Source organism: Athene noctua, chromosome 7 (assembly GCF_965140245.1).
Source record: "Athene noctua chromosome 7, bAthNoc1.hap1.1, whole genome shotgun sequence".
In the NCBI taxonomy this organism is placed as follows: Eukaryota; Metazoa; Chordata; class Aves; order Strigiformes; family Strigidae; genus Athene; species Athene noctua.
In genome coordinates, this window is record NC_134043.1 from 7483416 (window position 1) to 7500770 (window position 17355).

General features: G+C 39.6%; 1 protein-coding gene across 1 annotated transcript in view; it reads right to left on the bottom strand.

The window, feature by feature from the left end:
• THSD7B (thrombospondin type 1 domain containing 7B) overlaps window positions 1–17144 on the bottom strand; it is a 370637-nt gene extending 353493 nt beyond the window's left edge. The window contains exon 1 of the mRNA XM_074910342.1: window positions 17029–17144. The gene's annotated coding sequence lies outside the window, so the exon portion shown is untranslated. The remainder of the gene's footprint in view (window positions 1–17028) is intronic.
• Between the last annotated feature and the right edge of the window lie 211 nt (window positions 17145–17355).

The following is a 17355-nucleotide window of genomic DNA, read 5'->3' on the forward strand; positions in this document are numbered from 1 at the left end:
GACCAGATTGTGTTGGAATAGTCGTTATCTTGACTGACACATTCATCCATGTTGCAGAAACACAGCTAGTGGTGCTCTGCTCCGCAGTAGGACATTTAGCTTCAGATAAGCAAAATAAATATCAGGAGAAGCATCCCTTGTGAGATATTACCTTTGCATTAGCATAAAAATAACTTTGCAATGGCTAACTTTCTCCTGTAATAAAGAATAGTGGAAGCACAAGAAGTGATCAGACTGATGCAGTCAACTGGTAATGCCAGTCACATCACTGCACAGGAGACTGACAGCCTGTTCTGATCTGACTAATGGGTTAATTTTATCGAAGCACTACCAGACTAAAGAACAGTTTTATCAAGTGTTTCACCATTTAAAAAGCAAGGCAGTTTGCCAAGCAAAATGGCCCATGGTTAAGAAAGAAGTGTTTCAGTTTACTTGTTCCCTGAGCAAAGCACAGTTTAATTTAGGTCTAAGGCACTATCTAGGAAACATTTCCATTCTTCTTACTCAAGGATACTGTAGTTACACCTACAAATACTACTACCTTGTGAAATGGAGAGAAGCTTTTTTCCCCTTTCATCCATGACTCTTTTTTACTTATCTGTTCTTTCTGCTACCAGCCAGAAAGCAATGCCTGATTACTTTTAGGTATGTCCACAGCCCTTTTGGTCACGTCAGTTCTAACAGAAGCCCACGGAAAGATTTCTACTCTGTTTCCATTCGAAGTCAGAGCTTCGATCTGAGTCAAGTAAGGTCTTAGTTTTGAAGCATGCAATCTCTGTTTTGGTAAGAACTTCTATCATGACTTATTACCATATCTGAGTACCTTTTTGCAACTCAACACACAGACTGTTAGTGACAGAAAGAAGGCTGAATTCAACAAGCTCTCACCAGGGTCCTAGGGCATTGCCCTCAGTATTTAACAGAGAAAAAAGCTGGTTTCAAGTAACAATCTCAGTCATCCAGAGTCACATCGTAAGTCTACTCCAAGAATGTTTAGCTTTATTTTGATCATTTGCATACATTTGAGAAATACTCTAGTAACTTCTTGCTACAAGGACCACTCAAAATTAAGACAAATTCTCCAATCCCTTGAAATTCTATGAATTTTCTTCTTTGGGTTTTGGAGTTAGCTGGTTGGGGTTTTTTACATAATCTAAACCACCAATATATACCTATGTTGTACTAATTACACATAATTTTTTTATAAAACAAATCATTAGATTTTTCTCTTAACTTAGAATACATCCAGTTGTCATTCAGCATAAGCCTAACTTTCAAATGGTGCTTCTATGAAATGTATGAAGGAAACAAATTTTAGGCTGAAATGAAATATTAAGATGTTTAGATTTTCTGCCATTCTCTTCAAATACTCTATGCAGTCCAACACCAACTCTCAATCAACAAGTGGCTGCAGGCCAAATTCTTTCCCAACCCCAACCCACCACATCACTCGTCAGAAGTTGCTCCAAATGAGTTCAGATGTCCAGTAACTCCACCTTTCTCAATCAATAACTGGTTACAGGCCAATCTGTGATCATGTTCACATCAGTTTACAGATAGTACAGCCACGCTTGGATAGTGAATCACACCTCTGGGGTGGACTGGAGACAGTTCAGCTGTGTCGATAGACTCTGCCTGCAGATGCAATTTCTCACCTCCCTAAAGAGGGCTCAAGTGATCAATTGTTGCAGACTTAACCCATCTCACCTTCTGCAATTGTAGCAGCAACGTCCTCAACAAAAGCAAGTGCTGTTTGGCAGGATCAAGTACCCTGCATTTTTAGATTTCTAAGAGCATTTCTGTGTCTAAGAGAACACGAGTTATTGAATCTCAACTCTCAAATCCGTTATCAGAAGATCCATTCAGTGCAGAGCTGCACTCACTGGTCAAAATGCTCAGCAGGCCTAAGTTGATATAATTGCACTGAAGGCGATGGAATTCTACAATTCATAAATATAAAGAAATTACCATATTAAAGCATCCAATTTTTTTCCTAGACACCCCCAATGAGAGCCATCTGTCTTTATTTTTCTTTCACAGTCTTTGGCATGACTTTGTTTGAAAAGAGATTTTATCCCTGGATTTCCTCTATCAGACAAATCTGAGCAGCAAAGGTAGCTTAGTGTTTAAGTGCTGCAGAACAAAATTTAAGAAGCAGCTTATAGACACACAGAGTAGTAATCGTATGTCTTTAGACTGGATCTTTTTTTAACTTTCTCCCTGATTTTTTGCAATTGTGTTGATTTTTAAAAAAACTTCAGTGATTTGCCTAGTAGAGATATAAAAGAGTTTATTCTTGACCCTTATCATGCAGTTCTCTGGGATTTTGTTGATAAACGACCTTGCAAACAGAGTACACACACTCTTGCACTTGCAGCATGATCCAGACAAGAGTTATTGGCCAGGGGGCTGGGGGCTGCCTGAGGCTATATGAGCATTTGTGTTTTTAGGTTTTGGCTGGTATATTCAGGCACACATAATAAAATAGAGCTTTTATTTTAAAAATCAATAAAATGACTGATCTTAAGTCAGAAAACCGTTTAGTTTTACTTTTACCATCATTGGGTTTTTATTGCATCTCCCATTTTGTTTTTTCCTTGTCTTTTTCCTGCCAGACAATCAGTCTACACTCCTTCTGAGATTCAGCTTTCTACAGTACCTTATTTTTCTGTGGTAGTTCCTCCCCTCTTCTTGCTGTTGCTGGTTTTGAGTCTTTCTCACCCAGGTTTTCCTACCACTTTCTCCATCAGGCTGTTAAAGTTAACTCTAATAGATAAATCATAGCGTGGTGAAGAGTTATGCCATTTAGAGACAAATTGCTGATTTTTTTTTCACTCTGAGCATCATGGACCAGTAAAATAGGAAACCAGATGAGGCAATGAAAGACATGTTACACAGTTAGTTCATGTGCTACTACTTTTTTATGCCAGGGCTGGGCATACCAAGGCTATGACAAAATTTACCTAAGAAGGTTCTACTCTTCCACCCTGCTCTCGACCGTTCATTCCCATTTCTATCTCAATCTGCCACCACCCAGCAATACCACCCTCTGTGGTGCCACAGTGCAGATCAAGAAAATTATCCAGACTAAAACCTACTTCACCCAGATCATTTTATTGCTCTAATTTATGCTGCCACCTTGAACAATTGTATAAACAACCACAGCACAGGTGGGAATTCAGCAATCGAGATGAGGGGAGGCAGCTGGGTGCTTCTTAAGCTGGTGTAGCTGTTACACATCTAGTGTTGCAAATCTAGTGTAAAGAATTGTGTTCTCATTCGCCTGGCTTCTTTCACTGTAACTCATTAATATACTGTGCTGAATAGCTCAGAAGGAAAGGCAGCAGCTTTTCTAACTTTCTTGATATTCCTCCCAAACATTTATCATATATGACCTTGTGACTTCCAAGAAAGAAAGAAAGAAAAAAATCTTTCCTGACATCTTTGATATCTTACAAAAATGGTGAGTCTGACTATTTGTTACACTCCTATGTTGTTAATACCAATAAATGTTAAAGATACAAAGATCAGTTCCTGTATAAATCTTGGTTCAAGGATGACGGGCAAGCAGCTAGAAAACATTTCTTCATGTCTTTTTCCCCTAATGTAAAACTCTTAGTAGAAAAATGATAAGGATAAATGGCACCTATCCAACTGATTCCATTATAGAAGCTGGTTTGTCTGCAACAGATGATTCACTATTTATAGTGTCTTTAGTGCATGCCTCACAGTATACTCTCACAGTCAATCTCAAAGACATGTTATTTAGGCAGGGTAATGTACTCATCTTCTCTGAAAGAGAGAAACTTCTGCAGACAAAGAAAAGAACATCTTGGGGGATAATATCTTCTTCTGTATTTATGGCCACTCAAAACCTACACAGATCTCAAGTACAACAGAACAAGAACACCAGTATAAAGCCAGGACAATCCTTCTGATTTTGGGGGACTCCAGATGCTCTAAGGTGTAAGAGGAGCATCTAGCAAAGCTGTCATTTCCTTCTAGAAACATTTAGACACTCCCAGTTGGAGCCAAATACACAACAAAACCAATTCTGATTTCTCCCAGTACAAAAGGTTTTCAGCTGAACTGCCAGCTCTGACATACATCAAATAACAAGGTGAGAAAATACAACTCTTGTTTCATGACAGGCAGTTATACCGGAGATACTACCAGACTGCAGCGTACAGCAGTCACATTCAAGCTAGCTTCAAGCTCTTAGTCTGAGAGAAAGCTCTACAAATCTCCATACAGACTAAAAAAATACGTGTATTTAAGACACTAGTAAGCACAGAGGACATACTCACAGTGATCTTAAGCCCAGCGTTATCAAGAAGTAGGGAGCGTAATTGTGGCTCAGGTAAGTCTATAGCATTGCAGGGTGAGCTCCAGGAACTCATGGATTAGGATAGCCTGAGTATGCAACAGCTGAAAACCAGCTATGGAATCTACTTCATGATACATGGGTGTACAACCAGCATTTTAGCTGCCCAACACAAAACTGCTCTTTCCCCAGTAGAGTGCAAGAATAACTGTTTCTTCTTCCTCATTTCAAAGAAAAATCTATTGTTAATGTTGCAAGGATTCACTCTCATAAAAGCCTCTGGCCCCTAAAAGAAGTGCTTAGTTGTTTTTTTTTCCTAGATATTGTTATTATACTACATAAACTGTAAAAATGGAAACAATGAAATATTTTTAAAGCAGTTTGGATAATAAAAAAATAAAGTGTTCCATTCTGAAAAAAATACCACAATGAGAGTTTTCAACATCAAAGCACGTGTCAATAAAATACAAAGAACTATCACAGAACACTACAGCCCTTTTATTTTTCTTGTTCCAAGTCACTGTCATCAGCCACTACAAAAAAAGGTTACAATGCTTTGCTTTCCTTTTCTTCTTTTTTTTAAAGCCTTCACACAGCGATACCCCTCTTCAAAATACTGAGATAAACCATCATAAACAAACTCCTAAATTACCTTTGTGGCCTCTATTTTCAGAAAATACAAAAGCATTTAAAAATGTATTATTCAGAATGTTTTAGATCAGGAGTAAACCCATGTTATGTTTAATACTCTATGTGAATTGAAAAGCTGCATCTCTGATGACTGCTGGTTAAGTATGTTTTTTTCTAGAGCACAGTTGCAGAAACTTTAGGAAAAAAGATAGACTGAAATCTACATTAGAGGTAAGAAAAAAATGTTAGATTGGCACAGCACCTGCAAACCCTGAAAACACTGGGCTTTAGCAGTTATTATCAAAGGGCAGTTAGACTTCCCCATGGGACACTGACATTTTTTACAGCAATAAGTGCAAAATCTTCTCTTGTTGATTCTTACAGATACCTCTGTTCTCAGACAACCTCAGTTAATAGACCTGGTGGTCTCACACACATGCTCTTCATCCTGGGTTTGCTTTCACAGATCTCTCTGCAATAAGCTATTTTCTGGGAGTGATTCATTGCAAATACAGCTTCTCACATCATTTCTTCCTACTCCTTCCTCAAGGTAAAGAGGGGTCTTGACAGTTTTTTCACTTCAGTTCCTTTCAAATAATATTAGAGCTCCAAGGATGGGGATGGTTATGCATATGAAAGCTAATGTAATGGACTAACACCTGACTGAGCTAGAGGTCGGGCAGTAACAGATACTGGGACTTCACTGTCAGTCAGGCAGCAGTTCATTAAACCTTCCTGTCCTATCAAGAGCCCCCAAATAGCAGCTTTCTTCTGACTCCAGACATCCAGGCAATTCTTTTTTTTTTTATTTTTAATCTTACCATAATGTCTGCCTCTAAGTCCATAAAACATGCCAGCAAACTTTTACCAAAAAGCAGAGCAAAAGTCTTCCATATTTTCCTCCCATTTTAGATGGAGGTGGGGATTTTATTTTTTGCTCTTCCATGATACCTCCATAAGTCTGCTTTCTCCCAGAGAATCAGTACCAGCCCACTGCTACTGAAGTGTCCCTTAAGCACAGGGCGAAAACAAAATCAAATTTTTCCCACCAAGGGGTGGGAGGGACAGCAGGGTATTTAGACTTGGTGAAAAGATTTGGTGAAGACTTGCTGAAAAAACAAATATTTGTGAAAAAAGCAGGAAACGAAGAGGGCAAATAGCCACAAGGGCAGAACAAGGGTCCTGTGGCAATCAGAACATCCCTGTATCTCCCAGTGTTGCCTCAACAGTGGCAGCAACTGCAGCAATGTTCAAGGGACTCAGACATGAGCATCAGGGTAAGAAACCCCCCTTCCTGCAGTCACTCCCCAGCATCAGCTCCCCGCAGGCAGAGTAGGCATGGTGGGAAACCACTCTCCGTCTTCAGATACTCTTCTGCCAAAACATTACTACACCGGGGAATAGTTTCAGGACAAAGAAGATTTTTGAGAATCAAGGATGGGAGCAAGGAGGGTCAATTCTGAAGAGGACGTGAGAACAGGATCCAGGTCCTCAGGCTGGAGGCAGGAGTGGAGGAGAAATTATGTGACTTGATGACTCAGGTGAGAATAGAGGGGAAGGGAAAAATGGCACAAGTATGGGGTGAATTGGTGGAGGAATAGGACAGTAGTAAGGTAAAGAAGTGGGATTTTGCTCTAACTCATCCCTGGCTGAAGGCTTTCTTTCCAGGAGATATGGTGGAGAGTCCATGGGGGCGATGAGCCAGCCAAGCTACACAGAAGGGGCCATAACTGAAGCTGTGACCATCAGATTTTGGTTCCTGCTAATGTGAAGGTCAAGCTTTATCATCCAGGTTCCCACAAGCACGATGAAGATGCCAGCAGCAGTGGTAGCAGCAATTGCTACTTCTAGTAGCAGGGAGGATGCAGGATCCAGCAGTCCCACACCCCGGGCAGCGGTTAGTGGGTGAAGCCACCTCTGTCCTCCCCACACTGGCCACTGCTCCCAGGGGGAAACCGACTTCTCGCCTGACCCAGTCAAACCACCGACTTTTTCATCAAAATTCAGCAAAGGATCCAGATGCACAGTGTTGCCCTGGAGTAGAGATAATCTTTTTGTCCTGCCTGTAGCAAAGCAAGGCTCCAAGGCTTTTTAACTAAGCCCAGTTGCTCTGAGTTTTATGACACTTATATCCTTCATAGCTGCCCCTGCAGACTACCTTTCTCTCTGCACTTTGGACTGTATTTTGTTCAATGATGTGTGAAAATACAGATTGGTGCCATTCACTGCAACAATTAGTCAGGGTTTTCACTGGTGTCATCAACAGAAGAATTTGGCTATTATCTTCCTATTCCACAAAGTCATAAAATGCAAAACTGAATGAACCAGATAAATTGGCAGTCGATCATTAATCTAGCATTTGTTTGATGTGAAGATCTTTTACTGATTCAAATGTTTTTAATATAAAAAAAATTTCACAATTCAGAACAGGAGTTTTATAATTGGCAATGAAAGTGAATTTTATAGATCAGTTAATGTCTAGATGAGTTAAGGGTGAAAGGTAAACTTGACATTAAACGCTTAGTTAAGAGTGCCAAAGGATTCATCATTGCCACTAGAAGGATGCTGAAGTGAAACTATACTACTTTGTTTCCTTACCGGAAAAATAGGTTTCTAAGAACATTTGCCATCTTTGCAGTCTGAGGAAAATAGTGCAAACTTTATGCACCTAGCACTCAAACCATTAAAACAGGTTACAGAGAGAAAATCTAAAGATTTAGCTCACTGTTTGAGCTGATTGAGAATTTTACACCTTGTTGACCCTGCTTCACACCACCTCCCTATGCAAGACTTGAATTTCTTATATCCTTGATAAAAAAACTACTATTAAAAGTATTTTAGTCTTTCAGCAGAATGTTTCAGTTTTCCAAAATACACAATTGATATTTTGGCTTTAGCTACTTGGCACCATCCCTTAATCTTAGAGGAAGATGCCAAGTAAGGCAGACTGCACAAAGCAGGAAATAACAAGTCTTCATGAACCATACCTTGTACAAAGCAAATTCCCTTGACCTCTGTGCACACCAGCAACTAACAGGAGCCATACCCATTTGCACTCAGACAACTTTCCTGCTTTCAATTCTAGAGGAAAGTCACTCAGTGTATTATTTCCCACAGTATTATTGCAATAACAATAGGCAACATACCTAAGTCACCAGCCAGGTTGTCCTTCACATCACAAGAACTGAAATTTCAGGGGTTTTTATTTGTCTTCTAGACTTCGAGAATTCAGGATTTGCTTTTTGATGTCTGTCCACGCTGATATTCGACTGATAGAATTCATCCCCTAAGCGCTGCCTTCATAGTATCAGTGCCACACTGGAAAAACTGATCCAGGAGACTACTACAATTAGTATGTAAGACCTACCAATGCAACCAAAAATCATTTAGTAATAAAGGATGAGTGACACAATCAATACTGTCATAGACTGGGGAAAAATTCTGAGGCAAGAAAAAAAAAAGAGATGTTAAGTGAAAGGAACAGCAAGTTTTCGACTCACAGAAATACAGAATACACCTAAATGCCTTATGAAGACTAAAGAACATCACTGTCAGAAAGAATGGAGATGTAGGCTTCTGGTACTATTTCAGAGCATAAAGTGGAATATGAAAATGCAGTGCCTATTTCATGCCTATGAAATATAGTATGTGCAACAGCTAAGAGGTTATAAACATTATAAGTAACTTCTGGTATCAGGATACAAGCCACAACTATTCAGTGTATATTTAATCATACCTTAGACCTACATATGAATAAGATATTTAGTATGGCACCAATATAGGAAATAAATAGAAGTGTGACATTAAGAAAATTAAAATATAGCCCCATTATAATATAGACCAACATCAGTATGTCATTCAAAAGTATATGAGAGATGACCTATAGGCTACAGAACTGAACAGTCACTATTTAGACTTCATATTGAGAACCTTAAAAATATATATGCTCATGAAAATTTTAATAAGGCAATTACAGCACAACAGGGGGATTTAAGAAACAGAAAGAAGCTGGCCAGCTTATAAAATCTAATCTATAGAGAAAAGGAAAAAAATAATTTATGGATTATTAAGAGAACACACAGTGCAGTACACTAATACACACACTTGCCATTGACCTCAGTGCTGATGGCACTCATTTACTTTTTGTCCCTTAAAAGACCACCTCTGTATTTGGCTCAAAGATGGACCAAATGAGCAAAAAACTGGAATCGACCTTCAGAGGGAGAAGCACTGCATAGGTCTGGGATAAATATTAAATGCATCCAGACAGCTGGGTCTTTTATTTCCGTTGCTCTTCTGAACTGATGAGCTCTCTACTCATCAATCATTTCTAAGTTGTGAAGAGTGACTAGTGATTTTTAGCTGCTTGGCTTGAGATAGCAGTGCTGCTGTTTTCAGTGACCACAAGTCCAGCTCTCCTGTGACACACAAACAAGGATCTGGGCACAGAAGGAGGTGCTGGACACCCAGAAATTCAGTTGCTCCTTTCTAAAATTGAAAGAGGCAGCAGTATTTTGTTTTAAACAAGTAGCCAGCAAAGATTCTTATCAATGACCATGGATCGGCTCCCACAGCAGTGCCATCAGTCGATCCTCCTGCCTCCCAGTCTCTATAGGGGAAACATTTGTCCTCAGGCAAGCAGCATGTGCCTGGTCCTGCCCTGGAGTCTGGGCGCTCCCCACCAAGGCACACCGGTAGGTCCTTAGTCCTCTGCAACCTCTACTCAGAGCAATCCCATCCCCTCCTGTTCTCCAGCCCAAGAACATCCTTTGTAAGTATTTGATTGCACCTTCCTAATCCCCACTATTTGCCAGTTCTTACTTTTTCTGCTCATCACCACCACTTTATCATTCCTTCCAGAGCACTTTCGCTCCCTTTTTGCAGGCTGAAGCTCCTTCAGAAGAGATATTTCTAATTAGCCACTTACAGAAGGTAAAAGCCATCCCTAACTAACCCTTTCCAGGCCACTGCCTGTCACCACTCACAAGCCTGTCCAGCCAACATTCGCCATCTAAATGAATCAAACCCAAAGCTGTCCTTGCTCAGCTGTTCTCTTTGCTGCTAGACTGCACTCACCCGAGAACCAGGGATGTTTAAGGTGTTCTCTTGCCGCACAGGTAGTTAATAGTCTGTGCAGCAATCCCTGCTCTGCTGACCAACATAAACCATCATTTATGTGGCAGCTTCAGAACCCTCTAAAAGAGATGAAACAACTCCACTTGACCTTTCCTTACAGACGGCATCATCAGCATCACCAGAGTTGCGCTGGCTGTTTCCTTATCTGCATAATAAATCTAAACTCAGTTGTAACTTGATGTCCAAAATACATCCCTTCTGCAGTATTTCCTTGTACTTACCCTTAGTGAAAGCCAGAACACTGAATGCAATGGTAATCTTTATTCAGTTACATGAAGTTATGGCAAAACTAAAGATGCCTACTACCAAAAAAAATTAAGAATTAGAATGAATACATTTAATTATTGTTCCCGTAATTTATAGTGAGAGGCTTCATGACTTCCAAGACCTGGCAGCTTTTCAAAGCAGACCTGTGAGCCTTGATATGCAAACAGCTCCTGATCTGAGACTTCTTGCCAAAAGGCAAACTCAGAAGAGCAATAAATGGAACAAATCTAGACTGTCTTTGGAGATTAGCCAAGTCTTCATGAATGGCACCTCTTGCAAAGACAGGCAAGTGAAGCATCAATAAACCAGTAAACCAATAAACACGGAAATCTCTCTGTTGTATTCATTATATATTCACAGCTCTTTCTAAACTTAGATAAGAACCAATAATAATCCATTCGATACCCTGAATCTGACGCCTGGCCAAAAAAAAAAAAAACAAAAAAAACCCCACAAACATACAAACAGATTTGTTTCCATTCTTGTTGTATAAACTTTTCCCTCTAACATGATTTGAAAATCAGATCTTTCCTGCTGTTTATTTCTTTTGAAGAGTTTGAATTTTTCTCCAGTGATACGGCTCCCAATTTCAAATCTTATCCCAGAGGTGTGCTTGGAGACTCTCACTCCACAAAGAAAAACACTGTTAAAACAGCTGTAGAAACACTCAGCACTGTATGATATATTAGCTCAGAATCGAAATGTGAACCAAATGGAAATAAAAAACACAGGTTTAATGTATATATGTACTATAGTCAAATGTATGATAGCAGCCAGAGCAGGCATACTTGCCAAGACACCAAATCTGCAGCAGCACCTTGCAGAGACAAGGAGAAATACCCAGGCAGCTCACGGCAGAGCTAAATTACTATGTGAAACACAAGAACTTAGATCTGACATGTCAAGCCAAGTTAGTCACACAGTTTGTAGCATTAAATAAGTATTTAATGTGTTTGATTATGTCTATCCCTAGTAACTGGATTAGGGATTTATGTCTTGCCCCAGAAGAGCCAGCATGAGATTTTGTGCCCATTTGCCATCACAGTATCTGGCACAGCCCATTTAAAACTCCAGATGCTCTCAAGAGACTCAAACTCCACTTAAAACTCTCTGCTTGCAGTTGCAGAGAAAAGCTTGGATCGCAGTCTCCCTCCTTGAAGAACCAAGATTTTGAGGCAACACAAGTCATGGGCTTGACAGCCTAAAACACACAGTGACTTCAGTCCTGCTAATCCAGAGCACAAACTCCAAGGGGACAGGTCAGGCAGAAGCAGTGACTAAAGTAAGTGTGACCAAGTCCTGCAGTCGCAGCTGTGCCCACCTCACTAGTGTCACATTTCTAGTGTCAAGGAGGGAAGATCTTCCTCTGGCCACCCTCCTCCTTCCCTGTACCATGTTTCCTCCCTCCTGCTACACCAGCACAAGTGCTCAGCAGAGCTTTTGCGGGGTGAATTTAACAGTTTGCCCTCGAAGCACATTGACCCTTGTCATGGAAAACTCTGGCATGCACCAGAGACTGCAAGGTGCAGGACCAGGGAAGGGAGACCAGGACCAGTCTTACCCTCACACATGGGAGGAAGACCCCAGATTCAGATTGGACGATGGTAAATTTGTAGGTACACAGCATAGAATTGTTTCTGAAAGCAGTAGAAAAAACAGTTTGAAGAGCAGGAATGTGATATGTGATACCATCAGAACAGATAGAGCCTAGTTTGCAGGATGAACAGCACACCACAGTACAAGCCTTGTTACCATCAGTGAAGGGGCAGACAAGTTTGATTTTCTTCTATTTTTTTTTTAGTAATATCCAATTTAAGTTTGATCAGACAAATATATAGACATCCTTTAATATTTCAGATTAAAATCTTTATCCAAGCTGTTTTCACTATTTTTAAATATTTCACAATCAGAACATGATGAAAAAGCTTGCTTTCCTTTACTATTTAAACACCAAAAGGAATGCACCATTTACGTTCCAAGTACATCATCACACTTATTTTAAAAATATAGACATGAGACTTGAGATTTTTCATTTTCCCTTGCACAACACCCAATAAAATCTTAAGCCCTGCAACAAAAAATTACTAGTGTTGCTCCCACCACAGCAGCCTCACAAATCACCCTTTAATTCTAGCAAAATGAGACAAGATCAACTCAGAGCTGAAGTCTCCCAACAGTATTTCATCTAATAATGGCTATCAAAAACCTGATGCATTTCAACTCTGGAAAAACATCACTTCAGCTGTGGAAACTCTTACCAAGAAATATATTTTTGTTTCCTTTTAGCAGCAGTTTCAGATGGATTGATCAGCTACACTCCAAAAAATGTTACCGTACTAGCTCTAATGACTTCTTTGGATAAGTTATCAGAACTTTTCCCAGTTCTTATTCAGAGCTATTCTGCACAGGCACTGCCGTGGTGCAAGGCTGATGCCCATAACAGTTAGCAGAATATTTCATTTGAGTTAGTGACTGGATTGCACTTTATATGCTTGAGCAGCACTTTGTAATGCATGTTCTGTCATTTTGGTTTACTCAGAATATTACTTTTTATTTCTACAGTGGTGTCTCTCTGAGCCATGCAAGTGACAGAAGTTAACATATTTTACATCTTGCCTCTGCTTTGATTTCAAGGATTTTATAACCCATTTGAAAGCTGTGCTGGCTGCTGTCAGTGGCAGATGTCCCATCGGTGACTGAGTGCCAGGCAACCCTGCCCGTTTGAACCCGGTGCTCTGCTCTCACCTTTGAATTCTCTTTCTTGGTAAGTACATAGACAAACTGACTTCTGCATAAACTTTCTCTTTATTTAAACCTGAAAGGTGCATTATTTTTTCTTTTAAAAACCATACTCTTACGAACAATGTTCATATTATTACAGAATACTTTAAAATATTACCAAAATTGAATGTTCTAAATGGTATTTAATGCAGGCATTATTGTCCAGAGGTCTGCATTTGATCAACCCCAACCCTGTAAACATCTGAGGTCATTCCAATCCATTTCATAAGAGCTCCAATTCTATTTGGTGGAACTGTGTAAAAAATATATATGCATAGACTGTATAAGAAGAATGGAGCTATATGTAGTACAACTATGCAAAAAAAATAATGCTGTGGGCATAATATCATGCTTGAAGAACTGAGTTCAACATTACCTACAGCTTCTAGTTCTATTCTGCTGTTGCATGTTCTAAATTTTAATTCAGAAAACACAGAGAAAGATTCAATTTTCTTTCCTGGTATAGTCACATTGATAGAAAAGCTTTGCTTCTGCATTATGGTAACTATTAAGAGTCTACAACTTGTACTGCAGATTCACAACATCACAAACTATTTGAGAAACCCTCTAGGTTTAAGGTGAGAAGTGAAAGTTATTTTTCAGTACAAGTTCTGCTGAAAGCACACAGGAAAAAAAAAAAAAATTAATCCATCAGCTCCAGTGATTCAGTCTGTAGCACTTGGCAATCTGAATTCAACATGAAGCACCTATTCAACTAGGCTACACTGTGTTCCCACCCACTGCCCAAAAATGCCTAAACACAATTATGTGACAAATCAGAGGATGCCAGAATGACAGTGAATAGGAAGGTTTAGAAGCTTCCTTTTTAAAAAAAAAAAAAAAAAAAAATCCCTCAATTTCAGTGTGTTTTGAGGAAGACAAAGATATCTGCTCATGCAATAAGGAAAAATAGATAGACAAGTGTCTTAAGGTAAGACTGTTCATTTCATGCTTTATTAGCACAATCCTATTATATATTTTATTCCCTTCATTTTAATTAACAGAACTGCAGTATAATGGAGCCATCCTGAAGGCCTCAGTTAAAAGCTGTAACTTCTATTACAATCTCTATTTTTAGTGGTATACAATTTTGGCCAGGGAATTAAAAAACATCTTAGACTGAAAACTGTTAGGTTATCTTGAAAAGAAAGAGAAAAGAGATTGAGGTCTACAATTTGAAGACAATCTGGCAGTGCTGAGTTATAGGTCACGAACACTGCCTTAATTTGAAGTGTTAACCCCCTCCTGCAAAACTCACTGCAGTACTTCATTAATTTATATGCAGGGTATGCACAGCTTGTACACAGATTTAAAGATATTTTGCATCTAGGTATATTTATTGTTAGCATTTGTGTGTGCATGCCCCCATCAGCAGTGGTTTCTGCAAGGGGCAGTAGCAGGGGAGAGCTCAGGGTGACTTTGCTGTCTGCCAGACCAAGAAGAGGTCTCTAAAACCCAAAGAAAGAGGTCACCCAGCCATATGAAAAAGAGAAACACCTGTTCTTTGGGCATTAGCAGCCCTCAGATTGGGTCTAGAGCACCTAGATGAGTCCTCCTGTAATCAGCTCCCACGAGACAGCCCCTCCCAAGCAGCTCTTACTGCACCCAGGGATGTGTCTCAGCTGTGCCTCATCTCACCCCCTCACGCCCTGGGGATGATCCTTAGCACCTGCATGTTTTGATAGTCATCAGGACACATGTTTTTTTTTCCCCATGTCCTTAGGGAGACAAGTGAGCATACAGATTACACTTCCCAGCTAACAAAGGCCTCATTTGAGTTAAAATCATAGAAAGAGTGTTTCAGTAGGATGGAGCAGGGCTCTTACACCAACCTAACAAGAAGGTGCTGCTTAAACACATGTACGACTCGTCTGGCCCCACAACCAAGCTGGAAGGTGACTATTCTGTTAGGCCCAAACAGCACTGCAGGAGTGAATGGTCCCCTGCATCTGGGCAGAACGCAGGTGATATTTCTAGCTCTTATTCTGGAAATAAAGCTGTCGGGATCCCTGCCTTGTCTGATGTTCAAGTGAGATTGCAATCCACTCTTCCTAGACACCCATGCACCATTTAAGAAGTCCCTAACATCTCCTGGTCACTGCAGCAGTCTCCCTCAGAGTTCCGCCTATATTAATGCACTATGATTTCCATCCAAACCTATTGGGAGTGATGAGAAACTAAAACAGGAAATATTTATTTAACAGCCAATGCCTTAACTCCAGTCATATTACACTTTCAAAAAAAATAACCAATGTGATGGTACAGATATTTCCAAAAAGTTTTGAGCCTCATACACAGACTTTCTCTAAATGAAAATAAGAGTCTGCATCAGAAGGGCAGACTTTAATGCTCAACAAAACTTATTTTGCATGAACCTGATATTCACTTTTTATGAAGTCTACATTGAGCTAAGAGAGGCAGATAGCAAGGATTGGATGGAGAAATGATCACAGTGTTACCTCGGGAAAGCATGGCAAGATTTTGAATTGGATACGAGGAGACTATTAGATGAGCAGCTCCTGCTTTCTGCCTCATCTTAGGGGGTATATAGATGAAGTTGCATTTTCTGGAGTGTATAATGGAGAACAAAATTAAATACATCTTCCTCTTTTCTGTAGGGGTATGTTTCATACAGGTAAAGATGACCCTGAACTCCCTAGACAGCAGGGGAAAGATGAGATGGTATCTCTAGCCCATAACCTGTTTTGCTGATTTGGGAGCTATAAAAGATGGGAAGAGAGGTCTAAAGGAGCTTGTTTCATTTTCAAAAACAACTAATGGAGAAGATGATATTAACAGCTTTTTAAAGCCTTAAACCTTCACTTACCAAAACAGTATGGAATATTTTATTTTGTCATTGACAAAATAAATAGCAGAGGATCATGCCTGAAGAAATGTGGTATTTTGGCCCTACAACTTTCATGGAGGTGTGATGAGTTGAAGAGCAGTTTGCCCTCCCTTTGCCAGTAATGTCACAATTTTAAATACTTCTGTTTCTTTTAACTCTACCATTCCCCTTATGTTTATATCCACATCACACTTTTATTAAACATTAAAGTTTACCTTTATAATGACACAATGTGTACCATACCCAAAAATATCAACCCCCTCAAACATTTTTATTGTCAACATAGGAAGATTTCCTGGGGAAAATTACCCTGAGAAACACACTTACAAAACCAGCAACATAAGAAACTGGCATGGTTCCTGTGTCCAAGGATCACTTTATCCAGCTGTACAGGCTTACCAATCACTGTATTTGCATAATGTACAGGACATGAGGGCTAACAAGTAAAGGTAAAGTAGTGCCTAAAATACTGGAATCATGTGTAAAATCTAACTGGTTTGCTTAATAGTCTGCTGGGGACACTGAGCAAGGCAAGTAATCTGCAGGTAATATGCTAGGAACAGGCAGAAGGACAGTGACACTGTGAGACCACAGAGAAGTTGCCACGCTGAAGCAGGTCCATCACACATTGCATTTCTCACAGACAACCTATTTGCCATTTACACGTGTTTGTTATCTCACCATCAATGAATCAATAAGATTACAAGCTTATTATGCACAGTCAGGCTTGGATTATTGCACATATTAATACAAAATATGAGGTTTTATAATACTGAAACAAATGTTTTGCTTGTTTAATTTTTAAACACCTACTACTACCAGAGCACAAATCCTATTATCATCAGCTTTCAAAGTTATTACCTCAAGGTCATCTTCAACAGTATTTACCATTATGTTACCAGTTTCAACAAACTGTCTTTAGAAGGGTTTTATATATTTATCAGTTGCAAGTTTGGACCTTAAATCAGTCAAGTTAGTTGATTTTGATGCAAACTGGGGGAAAATGTATGAATTAATTTCAGTAGAGATGAAAATTACTCACCAGTATCTCTATTCAGAGAAGCACTGTAATCTATTGTGGTGGTATTGGCAGCAGGACAAGACTTGCAATACATCAGAGGAAGGAAAGGAGGTAGGCTTGCCCATGAGGGATAGCCAAGCCAAGTTGAGTTGTCAGACTACTTCTCCATCCCACAAGTGGCTGAGGATGACAGCATTATTTTTGTTTATTATTCAGTCAGCAGTCTTTGGTGCCTGGTCCTGTACAAGAGAGGAAGACCGAAAAAATAAACAGTAAAAATGAAAATGAAAGTGGCCACAGCAGATCTAATCCAGAGCATTACAAAATACAGAGGTAATGCTTCAGAAG